A 21,850-nucleotide genomic window follows, 5' to 3' on the forward strand; every position below is an offset into this window, starting at 1 on the left:
GTCGCAACAATATTTTTACTATGGTGATATTTTTGGGATGGGTAAAAGGGTAGGTAGGACATTTGCAGGATTTTGTATTGATATTACACTTGTCCATTAAGCCTGTGGATGCATACCTAAGAATCCCCTATATATTGCGCGAACATTCTCCCGGCGTTGAAAGTACCTTCCGAAATTTTAAGTACTTTCAAATAAAGTAAAAAATTAAATGTAAAACGAAAGATGAAATATAAATATTCTTATCAATACGCTATTAATATTGCAAAGTTAAAACGAAAATTTATAAAATAATGAAATAAAGAAATAATAATTATTGTGTAGGTAAAGGACACAATTTTACGACTGGTCGTTTAAAGTTCCCGGAAGGGGTCCTTACGCGTGCGACACGAACCACTCCGTCTTTACCAGGGAACACCTCCTCAACAACGCCCACCGGCCAATAAAGTGGAGGCGCATCCTCTTGATGCACCAATACTATGGTACCCACTAGAATGTTATTCGCGGGACTATTCCATTTTTTCTCATCTGCAGAGAGTGAAAATACTCTATATGCCACTTCTTCCAATAAGATTGAACGAGGTGGTCCAAAAGCTCTTTCCTTTTCAGTAGACTAATGCGTTCATTAGTCAAATCATAAGCAGGTAGATGCTGAATCGGGGTAGACATCAGAAAATGAGCCGGAGTAAGAGCTTCTGGATAATGAGAACTGCTTAATAAACATAATGGCCGTGAATTAAGTACAGCCTCTATTTGTGTCAGAACTGTGAGAAGCTCTTCATAACATAAAAGTTGAGTACCCACAACCCTATACAGATGCGATTTAATGCATTTAATATTTGACTCCCATAATCCTCCAAAGTGAGGAGCGCGGGGTGGAATCGTCTTCCATTCAATTCTCCGATTGTTAAATTCATTGCGAAGAACTTCTTTAGTTGAATTTGCCTCTAAAAAATTATATAAGTCATCCAGACAATTCTTCGCGCCTATGAAATTTGTCGCATTGTCACTGTACATACATGAAACCGGTCCGCGTCTGGATAGAAAACGCTTAAATGCGTTTTAAAAATTGTCCGTGCTTAGATCTGATACCACTTCTATATGTATAGCCTTCGTTGTTAAACAAATAAATAGACATATATATGCCTTTTGACTTTTTACCCCACGACGCCTAGAAAGGTTTATATTTATTGGTCCGGCAAAATCTACACCCGTATGTGTAAATGCCTTTGCTTCCTGAACTCTAGCTGTAGGTAAATCTGCCATTAGCGGTATAATATTGGACGGTGCAGTTTTTACAACAGAAATTACAAGCATGTACTCTTTTGCGTATTAGATTTCTCCCCGATAAGATCCAATAACGCTGTCTAATTATTGACATAAGGAGATGTGCACCAGTATGACAATTCACACGATGGTGAAAGTCTATAATTATATCGACAATATGATCCTGTCTTGGCAAAAGTACTGGATGTTTGTTTTCAAAAGGTATATTCGCGTTTGTTAATCTACCACCTATACGTAACAAGCCATTATGATCTAGGAACGGGTTTAGTTTTCGGATTGAAGGTGAGCATAATTTATCCCTCTGTATTAATTGTATATCGGCACTAAAATACCTATTTTGTAAAGCTTTTAATACATTCATTTCAGCAATGTTTAATTCCGTTGAATTTATAACTGTTGAGCGTGATAACTTTCGCATAAATCGTAAAATATATACCACAATTCTCATCAGTTTTGGCCATGAGGAAATTTTTAAAGCGAGATTATATATCGGAGAATTTTCCTCTATTGACGTTATCGTAAATGTATGCGATTTTTTCAATTCCAAAGTATTCTCCTCCTCTCGTGAGGGGGAAAATCTTTCGACAGGCCACTCGGATACTGGGTTCACAGCCCAGGGCGGACCGTGCCACCAAAGAGAATGATCGACCAGCTGAGCAGGCAGTAGTCCTCGTGATAAACAATCACTAGGATTGGTAACGCCATCTATGTGATAAAAATGTTTCGCGGGTAAATTTTCCTGAATTTCACTAACTCGATTAGCTACAAAAGTTTGCCACCGGTGCGGGGACGAGTGAATCCAAGAAAGTGCTATTTTTGAATCTGAAAAAGCAAATATATCGTTTATCGAAACGCGATTTCTGTAAGTATCTATAATAGATCTAACGAGTCTAGATAAAATAAGCGCAGCGCATAATTCCAATCGAGCGAGCGACACTGTTTTCAGAGGGGCCACCTTGGATTTAGAACATATCAAATTCATTGTAGTGTTGCCACCCTTATCCGTGACGTGAAGATATATTACACAATCGTATGCTTTCATACTCGCATCTGCGAAGGCGATAATATTTATCGTGCGGTCCTCCTTTACTCCCAAATATCGAGGTAAATTTAAATTAGAAAGCATCGGTAATTCTTCCTTGAACTTGACATATCTATTAACAATACTTTGGGGTAGTTCCTCGTCCCATCCTACTTTCTCTAACCACAGCTCTTGTAAAAGTAATTTGGCATATAAAATTACCGGAGCAACCAAACCTAATACATCGAATAAACGAGCTATTGTGGAAAGAATTGATCTTTTACATTTAGTTTTTTCCTCCGTCGGACATATCATAAATCAAAAACAATCAGATATCGGATCCCATTTTAATCCTAAAATGCTACATTTATCCGAAAAATCCATTGTCGCGCGGTGCGACTCTGGTAATTGGGCCAGTAAATGAGGAGAATTACTCGACCATTTGACTAATTCAAATCCTCCACACTTGAACATCGCCATTAAATCTGTAGCCAAAGTGATGCCTTCACTTATAGTATTTACAGAATATACAAAATCGTCCATATATAAATCATTAATTGCAACTTCCGCCGCTTTCGGATAACGATTTCTTTCATCGCTCGCTAGCTGCCGTATAGTTCGCATTGCTAGAAATGGTGAATAGTTCAAACCAAACGCGAGTGAATTAAATTGATAAACTCCAATTTGTTCATCTTTGTGAAATCTATAAAGAATTTTTTGATATTTTCGATGGCTTTCCGTTACCATTATACGTAGATACATTTGCTTAACATCTGCGGTTAATGCTACAGCGAATAAGCGAAATTTAATTAAAAGTGTAAATAAATTAGATTGCAAATTTGGACCTGTATACAAAATATCATTAAGTGACAACCCTGAACTGGTCTTTGTACTTGCGTCTAATACAACACGAGTTTTAGTTGTTGATTTATCTTTACGGATTACTGCGTGATGAGGAATGAAATATCCCTCATCAATATTAGATGAAGACGGAACTTCAACCCTCATATATCCCTTTTCCAGATATTCAGAAACTACTTCATTATAACTCCAATGCAATTCTGGCGACGTATTAAATTTCCGTTCTAAATATTCATATCGACGCTGCGCGACACGGCGCGAATCACCTAAATTATTAGGATCTATCTTAAACGGTAAAGATACAATATACCTTCCCGATTCATCCCGTTGGACTGACTCGAGGTACATTTTCTCACATTCTGCATCTTCAGCACTCATCAACGACTTAATAGGCATGTCTTCCATCGTCCAAAACTTGGATAACGCATTATATAAATCTACATTGGTTATGGGGCCGAACGTCCACGAAACCTCTGGCGTACACGTAGGTATTTCACCCATTACAATATACCCGAATACTGTCTGTATAGCCGGTGGTGCATTCGTATTATGTTTAGATAAAACCTTATTCCCCAGCAGAATATATGGAAATAACTGTGCACCTAATAAGATATCAACATCGGATGGAACGTTCCAGTATTCATCCGCTAAGTTTAAACCCACTAAATGCTCACATGACTTTGCGTCAACATGTTGTGTAGGAAGCTTATCAGTTATTTTATCGACAACTATTAGACTAATTTTATAAGTATCTTCTGAAACGCGGGATTTAATTTTTAACGCAACGTGTCCCAATATTGGTGTCTCTACTGAACCAACACTTTTAACTACTGAATTATTTAAAGGAATTATTTTAAGATTTAATTCATTACAAGTGTTTAAACTGATTAAATTTTGTTGCGAGGCGCAATCAATTAAACACCTTACGGTTACTTGATTATTTTTATTGTCATAAGCAAATAACTGCGCGGTTGACAGTAGTACATTCGTAGCTATATTACCCGCAGAAAAATTATTACAATGTTTATTATTACGCGCTGTTAATGTAATGGCTTCGTTTTTCGATTGACTTTCAGTATTCACCGTGCTCTCAAAATGCAGAGCGGTGTGATGTCGTTTTTTACAAATTCTACAATCCGATTTAGATGGACATTTCACAGTTTTATGTTTATCGCTTAAGCAGTTTACACATAAATTGTTTAATTTCACAAACTGAAAGCGAGCATTTGGTCTTAATTCGTTAAATTTTTCACATTTAAACAATTCAACATGGTCAGAATGATTACATTTCCGGCACCTATTACGATTATTATTACTTGACTTCTGTTCGACCACAGCGAATGAATGCGTAACTTTGTTTTTATTATTAACAACTTTATTATCATTTTGCCCAGTTCGTTCTAGGATTTTGACATGCGACCGAATGTATTCTATTAAATCGGTATATGTAGGTATAGCTTTCTCCCGTATAGACATTTCGAAATTTTGCACCAACTGTATATCTAATTTTTTCAGTGCAACATGTAATATTATAAAATCGGTTAGGTCATCAATACCTAATTCCTTGAGTGCAGCTATGGAAGACGCAAACCGTTCAATAAAATTATTTAACTCATTTGGGTTACTAGGTGCCAATAATTTTAAATTCAAAATATTGTTCAGATAAAAGGTACCTAGCACGCGTTTGTCCTGATATTTCTTTTCGAGAGCTTCCCAAATTAAAAAAATAATTTTGTTCGTTCGGAAGTATTCCCGCAAAAACTGATAACGCCTTTCCTTGGAGTTTCCCTATCAGATATTGCATCTTCTGCGACGTATTCAAATTTTCATTTGAGTGAATGTTTAATTTAAAAGCTTCATAAAATATCGACCAATTCTCTTGATTACCATCGAACGATGGCATCTCGATCGGTGGGAGTTTAATTAATGGTGAATTATTTAACTTCTGTCGATCACGTGATGAATCTTGCTTTGCTATAATGCTTTCGCGTATAGAAACTACAAAACAGTACTTATTTTCGAATTTACTCCATAAATCGAAATTCATATTGTAATTTGAATCCTTTTTCAACTGAAGTGTATGAAATTCATCACAAAATGTGTTAAATTGTGCATAATATGTAGCTATATTAACCGTTTGTTTAAGAAAATCCTCCGAACTTCTCGTCTCCCTGTCCGCAATACTTTTCGCTTTCTCGTATAATTCATTAACACGATTATGCATCAAATTAATCTTCGATTCTACTAACTTGATTTTAATATCCTGAGTACTATCGCTAGTCGCCATGATTAATTGTATGTAGGAATTTAAACACAACAATAATTACAAATGCAACCTAGTACATACAAATTAACAAAGTATAAAGAGGAAATAATATTTATTTATAACTTTAAATATGTTAATTTTAAATACCCCGTTGGTAATCCGGCTCGAAAAAACCAAAAATGGTTTCGCGAAGCTGCGACTCCACTATATATTTTAGAGGTGGTGTGATATGCCACACGCCCAAAGGACCAGTCTCAAACTACTCCGAATGATAGGTTATGGGACGATTTTATGTATCCGACGAACTCGATGGACAGTGAAATAATCAAAAAGGTATAAATCTGGGCTTCTGGAGCACAAGATAAGCCCAGATTGGAATGCAGGAAAGATGGACTCACCCGTTGATGACTATCACACGTCTCCAGGAGTTTTGGTTGATTTCACTTCACACAATATATGTATAATCGCCCTGTCTGATATTAATTATCACTCCGAACTCTGATAAGCAACTGACACCACTTGTCAGATTTTACATGTGTCGCAACAATATTTTTACTATGGTGACATTTTTGGGATGGGTAAAAGGGTAGGTAGAACATTTGCAGGATTTTGTATTGATATTACACTTGTCCATTAAACCTGTGGATGCATACCTAACAATCCCCTATATATTGCGCGAACACTATCGTCTGACAATGATTGCATTTTTTCATTGCTTGATGAAAGTATATGCATTGGCACATTGTTAGATTCAATTTTATTATTTAATGAGGAATCCAAAACACCTTCATCAGGAGCTCCTATAGAATATAAATTTTATGATACATTAACATTAATCTCAGATAAAGAATAAGGCACCATCATAATATTATTTAAGGATAAAACACCATCATATAGGTACATAGGTTAGGCATAGAACAGTTAGGTATACAGATAAAACAGGTATTTCTCTATTTTATTATAAACAGTGATATAAAAACGATCTAAAATTGGAGAAAGCCATACATGAAATTAATTTAATCTCTATTTGGTATCTATATGATTAAATGTATTCCTAGGTATTTTACTTTTTTGGGGTTAGAATTTGTAAACTTTTGTTATTAAATTTACTGATATAAATAGGAAACATTATCCAAAATGTATATACTTACCACAAGCCTTGTTTAAATTTTTCATCATTTCCATAAAACGCCGAGATTTTTTCATTTTGTAATAATAATTAATTGAGTTAAGTAAATAAATAATCCACAGAACACAAAATAATCACAACAATGTAAAGCAAATGACAAACGTCAAAACTACTAGTGACAAACTTCATGATGGTCACAATAGTACAAGTTCATAGGCACGCCAAGCGACATAAATCATTTAGAAGTATTATCGGTGGATGTAACAGTATAAGGTACACTTATACTTATGAAACTGAAGAAATGTGTCGAATTCATAGACATATGAATATTAGTAGACCTGCCCTAAGTGATTAAAAGCGTATTATCCCCACTCCCCATACCGGTTCCATTGGAGCCGGCTGTGCTCGCGTATGGCCTCAAGTGAAATTTGAAAACGTGACGTCATCATTCTTATGCGAACTATGTTCGAGGCATCATCGGTTCATTTTACGAAATAACACGGTAAAATGTTGACTTGTACTATGAAAACTTGTAAAAATAGATGTGAAAAAGAGAATAAACCCAATTGTCGTATTACATTCCATATATAAGCATTATTTTACTTTATTTTAAGCATATTCACATCGTATAATATAGATCAGTTTTAGAAACATATACTATCACATCGAGAAACGTCTGGACGCGAAACACAAAGCTGGTTGGTTGCTGGGAAGTAAATTATGAACATTTATAAAAGTGTCTTAACTGAAAAAACTAGATTGATTTATTGACGAATCACAGTCAGCCTTACTCCCTTCGTTCTTCAACAGTTGATTTTACCCCTCGCCATTATCTTCTCGTCTATTAATTCCTATGTCTGTGGTCGAATTACTTTTTGCACGTGTGTACCATCTAGTACAAGCACTTTTATTCTGTTTGAACCGAATCTTTGAGCTAAAGAGGTGATTGTCATTACGAGTATAAGTGATCTTATACTTATGAGCTCAAGTATTTTAAGTTGGTTTAATAGGCACAAAGTTGTTTATTTATGTTTTGAGTACTGGTGTAACTATACTGTTAATACCATTGATGACGGCATAAACAAGACACATTTTCTCATATAAATCGTTAAATGGTCAAAAATGCAGTTATACTGTTATGTCCGCCCATCAAAGAATTATGATCTAAAGCGAAACCAATAACAATATTTGCAAAATGGTGCGTTTCTGGAAAAATCATCAGGTTTACAAGCACTATTTGAAGACTTGGGTTCGAACTAAAAAAGCCTATTTTCTGGTTCTATGGCGATGAACTGTCTGAAATTTTGGAATCATCGTTTTAATTATAATCTTAGGCGAAATCATTCACAATATGTGCAAAAAGGTGCGTTTCTGGAAAAATCATTATTCTAACGGACACTTTTTGAAGACTTGGGTTCGAAATTTAAAAGCCATTTTTTCTGGTTCTATGTTACAAAACAGGCTTAAATTTTGAAATCGTTGAAAATCATGGTTTCAAGCGAAAACAGTTTAAATATTTGCAAAAAGGTGGGTTTCTGGAAAAATCATAATTCTAACGTTCACTATTTGAAGACTTGGGTTCGAACTTTAAAAGCCATTTTTTCTAGTTCTATTTATTTATTTATTTATTATTGGATAATTTGTATAGCGCCGCTTTTGTGAGATATCACCTCAGGGGCGCTTTAAAGTTGATGCAGGTATTACAGAAAATAAAAATATTACCAAAATAGAGTGGAGTTAAGTTAAGTAAATTGAAGTATAGGAACAGGTGACACAAAGATAGAAGATGGAGACTCTGCAGCCAGAATCCTAGGTGGTGAAGAAACTGGGCCAGCTGCTGCAGCGAAAGAGTCCACCGCGTCCACCAAAAGTGCCAGCACGAGGTTCGTCATCCGTCCAGGTATGTGTCTGCTGCTAATAAAGCGCTGACACACTATCCTCTCACAGATACCAGACCTTGGCAGCACCGCTGTGACGTTCTACGAAGATAAAAGATGGATGCTTTGCAGGAAGAATTCTAAGTGGTGAAGGAACTGGACCAGCTGCTGCAGTAAGAGAGTCCACCGCGTCCAACAACAGCGTCCAAGTTTTTTCTGCTGCTAATAAAGCGCTGATACCTCACATACATAAGGGACCCTGGCAGCACCGCTGTGACGTTCGGCAAGTCCATCATTTATCTCCATGTAATCATGTTCCTGGTAATTGTTGAAGTGGTGCATTCTGTCCGCAATAAAAAGCGACGGTTGGTGTAATAAATTACCCAAGGCTTGGTAAAAAACTTGCAGAGTCTAAGCTTGCCTATTTTCCGAGAATTTTGTTGAAAACATCTGGAGTGCATTAACCGATCGACATTCATTTCAAATGTCCAATATTTTTGAGCAAATTTCCGAATATTCACTTTTAAAACACTGCACTCAAATCACATATTATAAAGTTCTTATAATTATTAAGTTTATTTTTATTTTAGTTCAAATGTTGATTGATTGATTTTAAAAATAATTTCAAAAGGATGTTGCCTCATTTCCTTTTAAAATACTAAAAAAACACAAAGCGGTTGGAGGAAGCGTTAGGACGCGTCCTGCTGCCACGAAGGGCGCTATACTTACCAAACAGGGTTGAAATTTAGGAATCGTCGTTAAAATCATGGTTTCAAGCGAAATAGGTTTAAATATTTGAAAAAAGGTGCGTTTCTGGAAAAATCAAAAACCTTACGGACACTATTCGAAGACTTGGGTTCGAACATTAAAAGCCATATTTTCTAGTTCTATGTTACCAAATAGGCTGAAATTTTGGAATCATTGTTAAAATCATGGTTTCAAGCGAAATCAGTTTAAATATTTGCACAAAGGTGCGTTTCTGGAAAAATAATAAATCTAACGGACACTATTCGAAGACTTGGGTTCGAACTTTAAAATTCATTTTTTCTGGTTGTATGGCGACGAACGGGCTGAAATTTCGGAATAATCGTTTTAATTATGATCTAAAGCGAAACCAACAACAATATTTGCAAAATGGTGTGTTTCTGGAAAAATCATAATTCTTATGGCCGCCTTTTGAAGACTTGGGTTCAAAATCTAAGAGCCATTTTTTCGAGTTCTATGGCGACGAACGGGCTGAAATTTTGGAATCATCGTTTTAATTATGATTTCAAGCGAAATCAATAAGAGTATTTGCAAAAACGTGCGTTTCTGGAAAAATCATTAATCTTACGGACACTATTTGAAGACTAGGGTTCGAACTTCAAAAGCCATTTTTTCTGGTTCTTTGTTGCCGAACGGGCTAAAATTTTGGAATCGTGGTTAAAATCATGGTTTCCACGTTTCACCACGATTCAAAATTCAATTCAGCCAGTTCGGCAACATAGAACCAGAAAAAATGGCTTTTGAAGTTCGAACCCAAGTCTTCAAATAGTGCCCGTAAACCTTAGGACTTTTATAGAAATGCAATTTTTTGGAAATATTTTAATTGCTTTCACTTAAAACAATGATTAGTACAACGATTCCAAAATTTCAGCTTTTTCGGCAACAAAAAACCACAAAAAATGGCTTTTGAAGTCTTCAAATCATTTTTTCTGTGTCTATGTCTCCGAAAGGGCTGAAATTTTCGAATCTTGTTTTGAAATCATGGTCTCAAGCCAAATTTATAACAAAATTTAAAAAAAGTTGCATTTTTAGATAAATAAACAGTCGCCACAACACTTACGGGCACTATTTGAAAATTTCTGGCGTTTGATGTTTAGAAACCATTTTTCCTAGTTCTATTGCGTCGAGTGGCTTGAAATTTCGGAATCGTGGTTTAAACCACGATTTAAAATTTGTTTTTAAGCGAAATCATTAACAATATTTGCAAAAATTAGCATTTTTTGAATAATCATCAGTTTTTTGCAGTTTTACAATCGAAACGAAATAGCATGGCATCATTCATCTCATTTTAAACTACTATCATTAAGTTTGTAGGATAGAGCGTAGACGCTTTTCGACACACTTGTTAATAACAGCCGTTGAACACGAAAAACTATGCCAACGGGCATTGGCACCATTCGTTTCATTTTTAACTACTATTATTAAGTGTGTAGGATAGAGCGATGAAGTTTTACGACACAATTGCTAATAACAGCTGTTGAACACGAGAAACAATGCCGACGGGCATTGGGTACATTGAGCATAACACACCTTACACTGACAATAATAAGGGTCCCATTCGAGAAAATGGATTTTGTTTTAACCGCTGTATCTTTGAAAACAATTTGAATGATATTTTTTACATAGTACTCCTACAGAATTATTACTCATTCCACGGATTTGAGTTTATGTATCTAATTTGATATTAGATTAGAGTTTGATTATTTTTGATAAAATATTATTTCACACAAAAGACGAGAATATGAGAACATGGTTCATGTGGAAAAAAATTAGATGCATAAATATTATTTTTGTGTGAAATAATATTTATGTATCTAATTTGATATTAGATTCGAGTTAGATTATTTTTGATAAAATATTATTTTACACAAAAGACAAGAATATAAGAAGATAGTTAAGACTTGAATAATAGTTTTTTTACACATACACATTGAACCCTTGCAAAGAGTTTGATGTTTACTATTCATATAAATTTAAAGGATAGCAATTCCTTTCCCACCATTCAAGTAAGACCGGAGTAAAGGGTAGAAATACCCTTCACGCACAAAGTTTGATAATATCAATATTATGTGTAAACGAATGACATTGTGAGAATTTTACCAATAAATAATAAATGAAAATCCGGACATCTAGGTTATGTAATAATATTTTTTACTGGAGCATTTGTTTGAAATGACTGCCATTTTTATCAATGCAAGCGCGAAGTCTTGTTATATTTTGAATATTTAAGTTCGCACGGTTTGCAGAATATGTGTGAAAGAGGTGACAGTAGCGAGGAGGGTTAGCGCGGCGTTGTCGCTTATTTCACCCATTTACTATAGACAGTGACGGATTGTGGATTTTTTGTTTGTTTTGTTTTTAATTGAAAAAAAATATTACTGGACATCAAAGTGCCAAAAACATTTTTACTCCAAATGTGCGAAAGAATAGCTGGTTAAAGTAAGTCGGGTACGTACCGATACACTCTGTATTTTAGACGTTGTTTACCTTATGGACATGAAGAAAGTTAGAACTTTAAATCAATCAAAACATAATCACCCAGACCGGTGCGAACAGTTTTTTACGTGGGAAGTGAACCCTCAAAATTTCGCCAATAAACAATTAGACAATTAGATAATGTTAATTAAGTGTTAATCTCAAGTGACCTACCAGGTAAGTATTGTACTGTATATTTTCTCCATAAATAGTTATTAAGTAATAACATAGATCACTGTAGAAATGTATTATAAGTTTGTACAGCGCTCTTGAGGTGATTTTGCACAAAAACGGCGCTATACAAGTCATCCAATTATTATTATTATTTATCCTTTGTGCCGAGTTCGTACACGAACAATACCGAAGACAATATAACATTGTCCTGCCCCAGCTCCGGCCGGCCCCAATTTCAACACGTTCAAATGCGGAACGCTGCGAAAATAGATACGAGTTCGGGAAAAATATCATTTGCAGTTGTGTTCGCTATATATTGTTATCAAATTACCAAAAAATACCCTAAAATAAAGCCAGAATCTTAACGACGTAAGTGAAGCAGCCGTGCTAAAAAATAAGCGATGCGCGGCCCTGGTGTATTGGACAGACCTGCGGTTGAATTTGCCATAACAAATCTCTCTCATAAAACGGCAATCTAAACGACACAAGTGATGAAGTCATGTAAAAACAATATTCTTTCAGACTTTGCTTAATGTTAGTTATAAGTTCATCAGAAATAATTAAGTGTGTGCGTTAAATGTACTCGTAAATGGTTTCATATCACCAGGGGGATATTAAGATTAGGCATTTTCTATTTTAGAATAAGGTAGGTACCAAAAAAGTAGGTATTATTATTTAAGTAACTATATTTATAAGCTGGAATTTCTACTTATTAAATGTACTAATTTTGTCTGTTGGTGATACACGGAAAAAAATCAGTACCTATTGCTAACTTGTAAAAAATCTCTTCAAATTGTTGGCAAGCAGGTTAAAAACGGAATTGCATTCCGTTTCCTGATAAAATAAAAACCAAAATTTTTGGTAAAATCCCAATATATCGCAACACTTGTTCATGCACCTACATTTGTCTTGATAATACACAATGACGCAATGCAAAATATTTGGATTTTTATGAATACGTTTTCGAGAATCCTAATAATGCATTCGTATTTTGCTAAAATTTTATTAGAACACCTTTTTATTAGAACTTTATAATTTGTGATTTGAGTGCAGTGTGTTAAAAGTGAATAAATTTTGCTAAAAAAATATTCTAAATTAGCTCGCGATAAACTTGGGACACCAGATGTACGTGTACGCCAGATGTTTTCAACGAAATTTTCGGAAAATCTGAAGGCCCTAGCAAGTGTTTTGCTAAGCCCAGGCTAATTTATGATCCTGACCGTCGCTTTTTATTGCGGGAAGAATGCACCACTTCGACAGTCACCATGAACAGGATTATATGAAGATGAATGATGGACTCGCCGAACGTATCAGCTGTGCTGCCAAGGTCTGTTACGTATGTGAGGATTTTATCAGCGTTTAATTAGCAGCAGACACATATTTGGACAAATGACAAACCTCGTGCTAGTACTGTTGGTGGACGCGGTAGACTCTCTCGCTACTGCAGCAGGTCCAATTTCTTCACCACCAAGGATTCTTGCTGCATAGATTTTATCTTCTATCTTCGTCTAACAGCGGTGCTGCCAAGGTCTGGTATCTATGAGAGGATATTGTATCAGCGCTTTATTAGCAGCAGGCACATACCTGAACGAATGATGAACCTCGTGCTGGCACTGTTGGTGGATGCGGTGGACTCTTTCGCTGCAGCAGCAGGTCCAGTTTCTTCACTATCTAGGATTATTGCTCCAGAGTCTCAATCTTATATCTTGGTGTCACCTGTTCCGGTATTTTATTTTACTTAACTTAACTTCATTTTATTTTTGTAAAATTTATATTTTTTGTAATACCTGCATCAACTGTAAAGCGCCCCTAAAGTGACATCTCACAAAGGCGGCGCTATAAAAATTGTCCAATAAATAAATAATAAAAGACCTATCTGTCCGGAACCTGTAGGCTTGCATAAGAAAAATCTGGAAAATATAAGCACTGGTACACATTCGCTTTTGTTCTTTGTAATGATTCAAATAAAACACTTGAAGTATTTCATTTGAATCGCCACAAAATTATTTAAAATTCCATGAAAATAAAGGTAGTTTCTACTCTTGTAGTGTATGTTTTTTTGCATAAATTAATTTTAAAAAAACGCCTTTATAAAGACAGCAACTTCTCGTACCAAATCCGTACGCAGGCTCGGTCAGTAACAGTAGACGGCCTTGTGGGAGGGGGCGCCGCTCACTGGCCGAGGTAACATGAGCAGAAGAAGTGGGGGGACAGCGAGTTGGATCTCAAGTGGCAAGGCGGGTTCAGGCAGAGAAAGCAGCGGTAGGTGTTGACTGGCCCAGGGCTCGAGGCAAGAGACCTGGTTTTTGCGGCCTATTTATAACAAGCTATAAGACCGCGTCACCGACTCCTGTTTGTTATATCAAAATTCATCTCTCGTAACAAGATTTAGGAAATGCTTTTAAAGGTTGATTTCTTAAAATTTAATGAAAGTAGATCTCTTCTCACATTCGTTAGAGCGAGACAAAATGAGCCTTGTCTGTCAAGTAGGTTCGAAAGATAATGAATCCCGTTATGAGTAGGGATGGTTTTTCAGCCTTGTTGTTTTACCCGTATCCAAGCGGCAGGGCAAGTTTTTAAAAATTAGTTTTTTATGGAAGGTTTTACTAGGTATCATATTGAATATTTTGGGCAAGTTATATTCTAGCTATATTCTGTCCGTATTTATTTATTACGAATAATTTGAAGAGATTCTTAATAAAACCGCGGCAAGCCGACGACGCATGTAATAGCCTATAAACTAAAGCCTGGTTATTGTGACTGCAGATGATACGGTGCGTACTTGGTTACATTCACAATAACCAAACTATAGCTTGGTTATTGTTACGGAAACTGAGTACGTACCGTATCGCAGGTGAGTACACTGCTTTATATGAACGTTCAATGAACTAATATTTAAGTGTTATTTTCAAAATTTGTAACTGATAGTTTAGACAAGCGATAAATTATCAAGGGAACTGAATATAATTGTTTTACAAGCGATAAAGTTAGTAACAGAATTATTTTATAAACGAATACAACACTTTGGTTCAAATAAATATTTACATTCAAATTCATAATTAAGATGCTCCCAAATACATGTTTAACTCAAAAAGCTGTGGAGATTTTAGATTTCCAAAAACAAAGTAGTCAGGAACCAAAAATAGTATTTTTTTAAGAGATTAAAGATATTCAATAAATTACCAACGGATAGTAAAGAAGCTTAACGCCTTGCAGAATTTCGTAGGTTATGTCTAAATGCTATGAAGAATAAGTTTTTTATGTAGTGTAAATTGTGCCTAAATTTCAAAGGAGAAATCTGAAGAAAATACTTTATTTAAAAATGTAATTTTTTAACTTAGTAAAAGCATACAAAAAAAATTATCAGAAGCTTGAGAGAGACATTATTTTTTTTTCAAGTAAACTGAAATTAATCAATTAAAAGCAATACTCCTGAGGCAATATTTTTTATAGACACTTTCAGTTTCACAAATCCTACAAATTTAATATATCATGATTTTTCACGGGCCTGAGCTAGAAATCAGTAACAAGTAAATATACATCATATTTAGCCGTTCTAAAGTCGCAACCTTTGGGCCCAAAGTCAAGGATCTTACCGCACAGCCATAATATTCAATAATACCTTTATTCCATTGTTGGGAGCTAGATTCAACCTACATCAGCGGAAGATTACGTATGACGTCAGTTTACAACAGCTAAACTCCAAAACTGTTCAATTTTGCCATTTGATATAATCATAAGCCAAGTTTAGAATTCTAAAGTTTCATCACTGTTTCCATATAGTTCATGAATAAATTAGGAATAGATTACTAACTAACCGTAATCTTTGTTTTCTTAGAGGGTCTACAACAGGATAATAAAAACCATATTAAAATTAACACTAGTGCAGACCCGAGAAAAAACATCGGATATGATATTTGTAGTATTTGTGAAGCTGAAAGTACTTATAAAAAATATTTGTCTCAGGATAATTGCATTTCAAACAAAGAAATTGACATATCGAATGTTAGCAAATTTACATACCAAATGCAAATTTACATATCGAATGTTAGCAAATGTACATATTCAATTTTAGCAAATTTACATATTGAATGTTAGCAAATGTACATATCAAACAAAAAATGTAGTACCGCTTATGAAAAGAATTACCAATCAAAGAATATGTACCTATATGAACGGACCGCTAAAGTATATCTACTCGACCAAGTTCAGTAAACTTACAGGGTTTGTTTCAGTAACGTATCTTCACTCTCTTAATTCATCTAAACATCTGTCAAGCATTTGAACAAAATTCATAAGAATATAGAATGAAAAATTATTAATTTAGGTGCCTACTTTGTCGCTTGTCCGATGTGATATTAGTTCCAATTTTAAAACTAAAATTCATTGAACTTGAAGGATTACGCAGTAAAATTTTACATGCACCATCATCATCATCATCATCACTTTTGGCTCTACAACCCCTGGTGGGTCTTGGCCTCCTCAAGAGTCTTTCTTCACTCATCTCGGTCCCGCGCCAGCTCTCTCCAGTTTCAAATCTCTAAAGCAGACAAATCTTTGAGGACGTTGTCGCTCCATCTTAACCTTGGCCTTCCCAGGCTCCTTCTCCCTATCGGTCTTGAGCTCAGCAGGGACTTTGTTTCTTGATGCTCGGTCATTCTCTCCACATGACCTAGCCACCGAAGTCTTCCCAGTTTTATGAATTTTGTGACGTTTAGCTCCTCAAACAGAGTATAGAGCTCATTGTTATAACGTCTGCGCCAAAATCCATTTTCTAGAACCGGTCCGAAGATGCGCCTCAAAATTTTCCTTTCAAAAACGTCCAGTGCTCGCTCATTCTTCTTAGTTAGAACCCACGTCTCGGCTGCGTACGTAAGCACTGGTCTAATTAGTGTTTTGTTCACCTTGGTGGTTCTGGAAAGCAGTCTGGATTTTATTTTTTTTGTAGGCGGAAATAGCAGCGGTTTGCATTCACGATGCGCTTCTGGATCTCCTCTGTAGTGTTGTTATCGTTTGTTATCAGGGAGTCCAGGTATGTGAATCTTGGTACCGTTTCAAAATTTTGGCTTCCACATGCGAGAGATGGGGTTTGTTGGGTACATCCTACGGCCATGTATTTGGTCTTCTGCTGGTTTACTACAAGACCCATATTTTTGGCAGAACTTTCAAGATTTATGAAGGCGTCTTGTAAATCATCGGGATTTTTCGCAATTATGTCGATATCATCAGCGTAAGCCAATAGTTGCACAGAGTTGTCAAATATCGTTCCTCTTTTCTCAATGCCTGAGTCACAAATAACTTTTTCTAAAGCTATGTTAAATAAGAGGCAGGCCAATCCATCTCCTTGTCTCACCCCGTATAGCGCTTCAAATGGTTCGGACAGATCACTGCCAACCCTGACTCTACACGTTACTGGAGACATTGTCAGTTTCACCAGATTGATCAGCTTACGCGGTATTCCAAACTCACTCATTGCCTTATACAATGCGTTCCTATTAATACTGTCATACGCGGCCTTGAAGTCTACAAAGAGGTGATGAGTCTCGACATTGTATTCTAACGTTTTTTCTAAGATCTGTCTTAAGGAGAAAATTTGATCAATGCATGATTTGTCTGGCCTGAAGCCACATTGGTAGTTGCCAATAATTTCCTCGGACATTGGGAGAAATCTTTTGTACAAGATGTTAGACATAATTTTATAGCCGGTATTTAACAACGTTATTCCCCTATAATTACAGCACTCGAGTTGGTCGCCCTTCTTGTGAAGTGGACAAACAATTCCTAGTCTCCACTCTTCGGGCATCTCTTCTTCTGTCCATACTTTTTGAATTAGGTTATGCAGGTATTGAGTAAGCTCTCCACCTGCTGCTTTAAATAATTCAGCCACCAGCTTATCTGACCCGGGGGATTTGTTGTTTTTCAGCTGTGTTATTGCCTTTACATGCACCAACACTCGAAATTAGTATATTTTATTATCTTCTTTGCTACACGTCTTCGCTCGTGTCACGACAATTTTTTTCAATATCGCGACAACTTTAGATACCTATTTGAAGCGGACAAAAATTGTGCCTTTTCTTATTGGTTTGTGATACATATGACATTTTATTATACTTTGAATTAAATGTCACATGTATATTTTACTACTTTGAACACAGTACCTTACAATCAACGTGCTAAGTAGTTGAAATTATTTTAAGAGAACTTAACTATGGTATTTTCAAGCCATTTATCGCACTCTTGAGACATAAATGAAGAAATGAAATTTGGCAAAGTGTTATTATTATTGCATTTTCTCAGCCCTTCTCTTTAATGTCCAGACCCTAGGGCAAGCTTACAATTGAGCACGAACTCAGAAAGATAATGTCTCTGATAATAATTTTAGTTTTCCATTTGAATGGCTTGGCACGGGCCCTTTTTCTTACCATGTCTCCAACCCAGTCTGCCCAGGTAGTTGCTATGCCAATACTTCTATGGCCGAATTGTGCCTTCCATACCGAAACCAAATTACGTAATGTTAAAATTGTTCTTTTTTTTTTTTTTATATTTACTCCACACAGGAGGCCCTGAAGAAAATAATTTCCCTCAGGGCCTATGTCATCTTTGGGGATGCTGTGTGGAGGGTCTTTTTGTGGAGAGGAAGGAGTGAACATGGGTCTTGAAGAGTCCCATGTTGTAGGAGGGAGGAAACACAGAGGCCGGCAGTTCGTTCCACAGCCGAGCTGTTGAACTTAAGAACGAATCGTAGAAGCGACCCGTTCTCATGTGACAAGTGTCAACTGTGTACAAATGTTGGGCGCGCGTTTGGCGTGTATCCCGACTACGCACCGGTGCCGAAGGGATCAATGACGCTAGTTCTTCAGAGCATCTTCCATTGTAATACCGATAGAACAAGGACAGCATACCTACCTGACGCCTGTGCTCTAAAGATTGCAGTCCGTTTGTTAAGATTGGGGAATCTATCAAACGGACCGCCCGTTTCTGCACAGAGTCAAGGGTTTTTTTCAGGTATTTTGGGGCTCCAGACCAGAGATGACTGCCAAATTCGACAGTAGGGCGCACTTGCGATTTGTACAGGGTGAGCAGTTGTGTACTATTAAAGTATCTGCGGGCCCTGTACAGTACGCCCAGCTTCTGAGAGGCCAACTTTACTCTAGCTTCGATGGAGCCCCCGTACCTGAGCTGGTCACTTATAGTTACACCAAGCATATCAATGGAAGGCCTGTTCGGAAGATTGCTTCCGTTGAAGGAGACTAGATTATCATTTGGATCCCTTTTAGACGTAATCAGACAGGATTGGGTCTTTGAAACATTAAATTCGACGAGATTATTTTTACCCCAGGAGGAAATACTCTCGAGATAACCGTCCATTCTCTGCTTCAAAGCCCTCCGAGCCGTTGGAGTTTGTGTGCCCTTTGGGGGCTTGTCAAACAAAAAGCTATCATGAACTGTACTGTCATCCGCGTAACAATGAATCGGTGCACATGTCAAAAGGTCATTGATGTGCAACAAAAACAAAGTCGGAGACAGAACCGATCCCTGTGGGACGCCAGCATTTATGGAGTGCGAGGAAGAGGTGAAACCGTCAGCAACCGCCTGAATCGACCTATCCCTTAAAAAGAAAGTTAGTTCTGGATCATCGAAATACATTAGATATTACACTTGTACTATGTTCCAGGAACAATTTTTCCTACATTTTCCTAATAAACAAACCATTTTTCACAAAAAAAACTGATTAATCCTAATTATTGTAATAGGTAGGTGTAGTTGCATGTGTTTTTAGCATTAGATTTAAATAGTGTAGTACCTACATAAAATAGTATTTATTCTGTGCATCATGAATGTAGTGTAGCGGCAGCTACTAAAATAATACCTGGTACTCCCTCGAAAGATTTAGAAGGTCGATATAATGCAACCCGCATCGAATTGGAATACGAGATGCACGTCGAAAGTACATCGAGTGTCCGAGATCTTTGAAAGCAGTCTACTTAGGGCCTGAAAGCTTTAGACTTTACTAGGCGCGTGTGACTACTATATAAATACCACATCGCGGTACCTAGAGGGCAGTCATTTTTAACCCATTACCTCCATGACGATGTCTATAGGCATCAAAAAAATAGATGAAAAGTATGATTTTTTTTCACTGTGAATAAAGCTAAATCCCACCAAGTTGTTATGTAGCATTTACAGATTGGTATGTTAATAATTAACATAATTTAATAAATTTTATTAATTATTCTATTTTTAATATTTTTTTTACTAAAGCCCTGAAAATAGACCCATTTTGAAAAAAAAAAAAAAATTTAAAACGGAAAAAAATAAAACATGTGTGAATCACATATTGTTATCAAAAGATGAAATAGTCGACAGCACTGTTTCAACAAAGTATTATATGCATAAGATGACCGCTGGATGTCACTGAAATCAGGTGATGCCTGCGTGCAACGTTTGGAGGTTAGCTGTGACAGTGTTTTCATATGTTTTTGGTTTGCTTGCCTTCAAATAATACGGTTTTGCTGTGTTTTTATTAGTGATTTTTATTAAAAATAATAGTTAGTCTGCAGTTTTCTGATATTTTTAAACAGAGAATGTTGATTAACAGACGGACGAAGAGCTGATTGACGATGATTTGATGGCATATCACGACTTGACTGGAATCAGCCTTCGACATCCTCTGGTGCGAGTCGTAATACCTTGCGATTATCTATTTCAAATGCACCACCAGCCAAAAAGTTAAAACTACAGTAAACTGTTGCGTTCTTGAACCGCTGAATGTGGTGCATAAAGATATGTACGAAAAGCTGAAGTCTTATAATGCTTTTCAAGTGTTTTCATTATTCTTTGATGACGAAGTGATTCAGTTTATTCTTGAGAGGATGATCAAATACCCTCGATTTAAAACCAATACCGAATTCCAGTAAGATATATACGAATTGAAGCGTTTTCTTGGTTTCTGTGTTGACCGGCTACAATACATTGCCATCTACCACAGATTGTTATTCGTCCGACCCGAACTTGGGTGTAAGCGTCATCAAAAAAAGAACCAACGTCCACATTTCGAGCTTATAAAGCGCTATATACATTTTTGCGATAGCAACAATCTAGATATAACCGACAGAATGGCTAAGGTATGATAATGACTAACGTTCCATCTTTATTTGTATTTGATGTTTTTGCACACAAACTTTCCATTGACGAGCAAATGGTGCCATATTTCGGTCGACATTATTGCAAGATGTACATTAAGAATAAGCCAATCAAAGTTGGCAACAAGATTTTGTGTCTTGCTTCTTCCGAAGTCTACCTGTTTCCAAGCAATGCCCTATTCCTGAGCATCTGATACATTTGACCCCGTATTAGGTCAAAGATTATCCTTCGTACTGTCTATGATGGAATATATAGAGTTCCCCGCACGCCATGAGTTATTTATGGACAATTTCTTCACATCTCTCCATTTGATGTGTATCCTGAAGGATAAGAGAATGTGCGCTACTGGCACATGTAAGCCAGTTTGCTTCCCTAACCTTGAAGCTTCAGGCAAGTTGAAGACAGGAAAGTAATTGCCTAAAGGTAACATTTTCTTCTATATTTCCCTTGCGCATAGCGAATATTTACCTAGCAGGTGAATTTGATGCGGTGGTAGACGTAGAAAGCCAAATCCTCGTGTGCCGTTGGTTAGGAGAACCGTGAAGTAACAGTGGCCACGAACTATGATCGAATGGAGCCAGTAAGTCAAGTGCAGAGTTGGCAGAAATTGAAGAAAGACAAAAAAGGCAAAGTTTTGAAGGAAGCATGCAAAAAAAATCGGTTGCCCAGCGTGCCAACACGAAATTATAATTTGGTAATGGGTGGGGTAGACTTCCATGATGATGGTGTACAAAATTATCGGGTCAACATTCGGTCAAAGAAGTCGTACTGGCCTTTATTTGCATCTTGCCTGAGCAGCACTCTTTTAAATGGATGGAAGTTGCTATGCTTCTTTAGGAAAAACGAGCATGATA

Source organism: Hesperophylax consimilis, chromosome 7 (assembly GCF_061612785.1).
Source record: "Hesperophylax consimilis isolate HC1 chromosome 7, BYU_Hcon_1.0, whole genome shotgun sequence".
Taxonomy (NCBI): domain Eukaryota; kingdom Metazoa; phylum Arthropoda; class Insecta; order Trichoptera; family Limnephilidae; genus Hesperophylax; species Hesperophylax consimilis.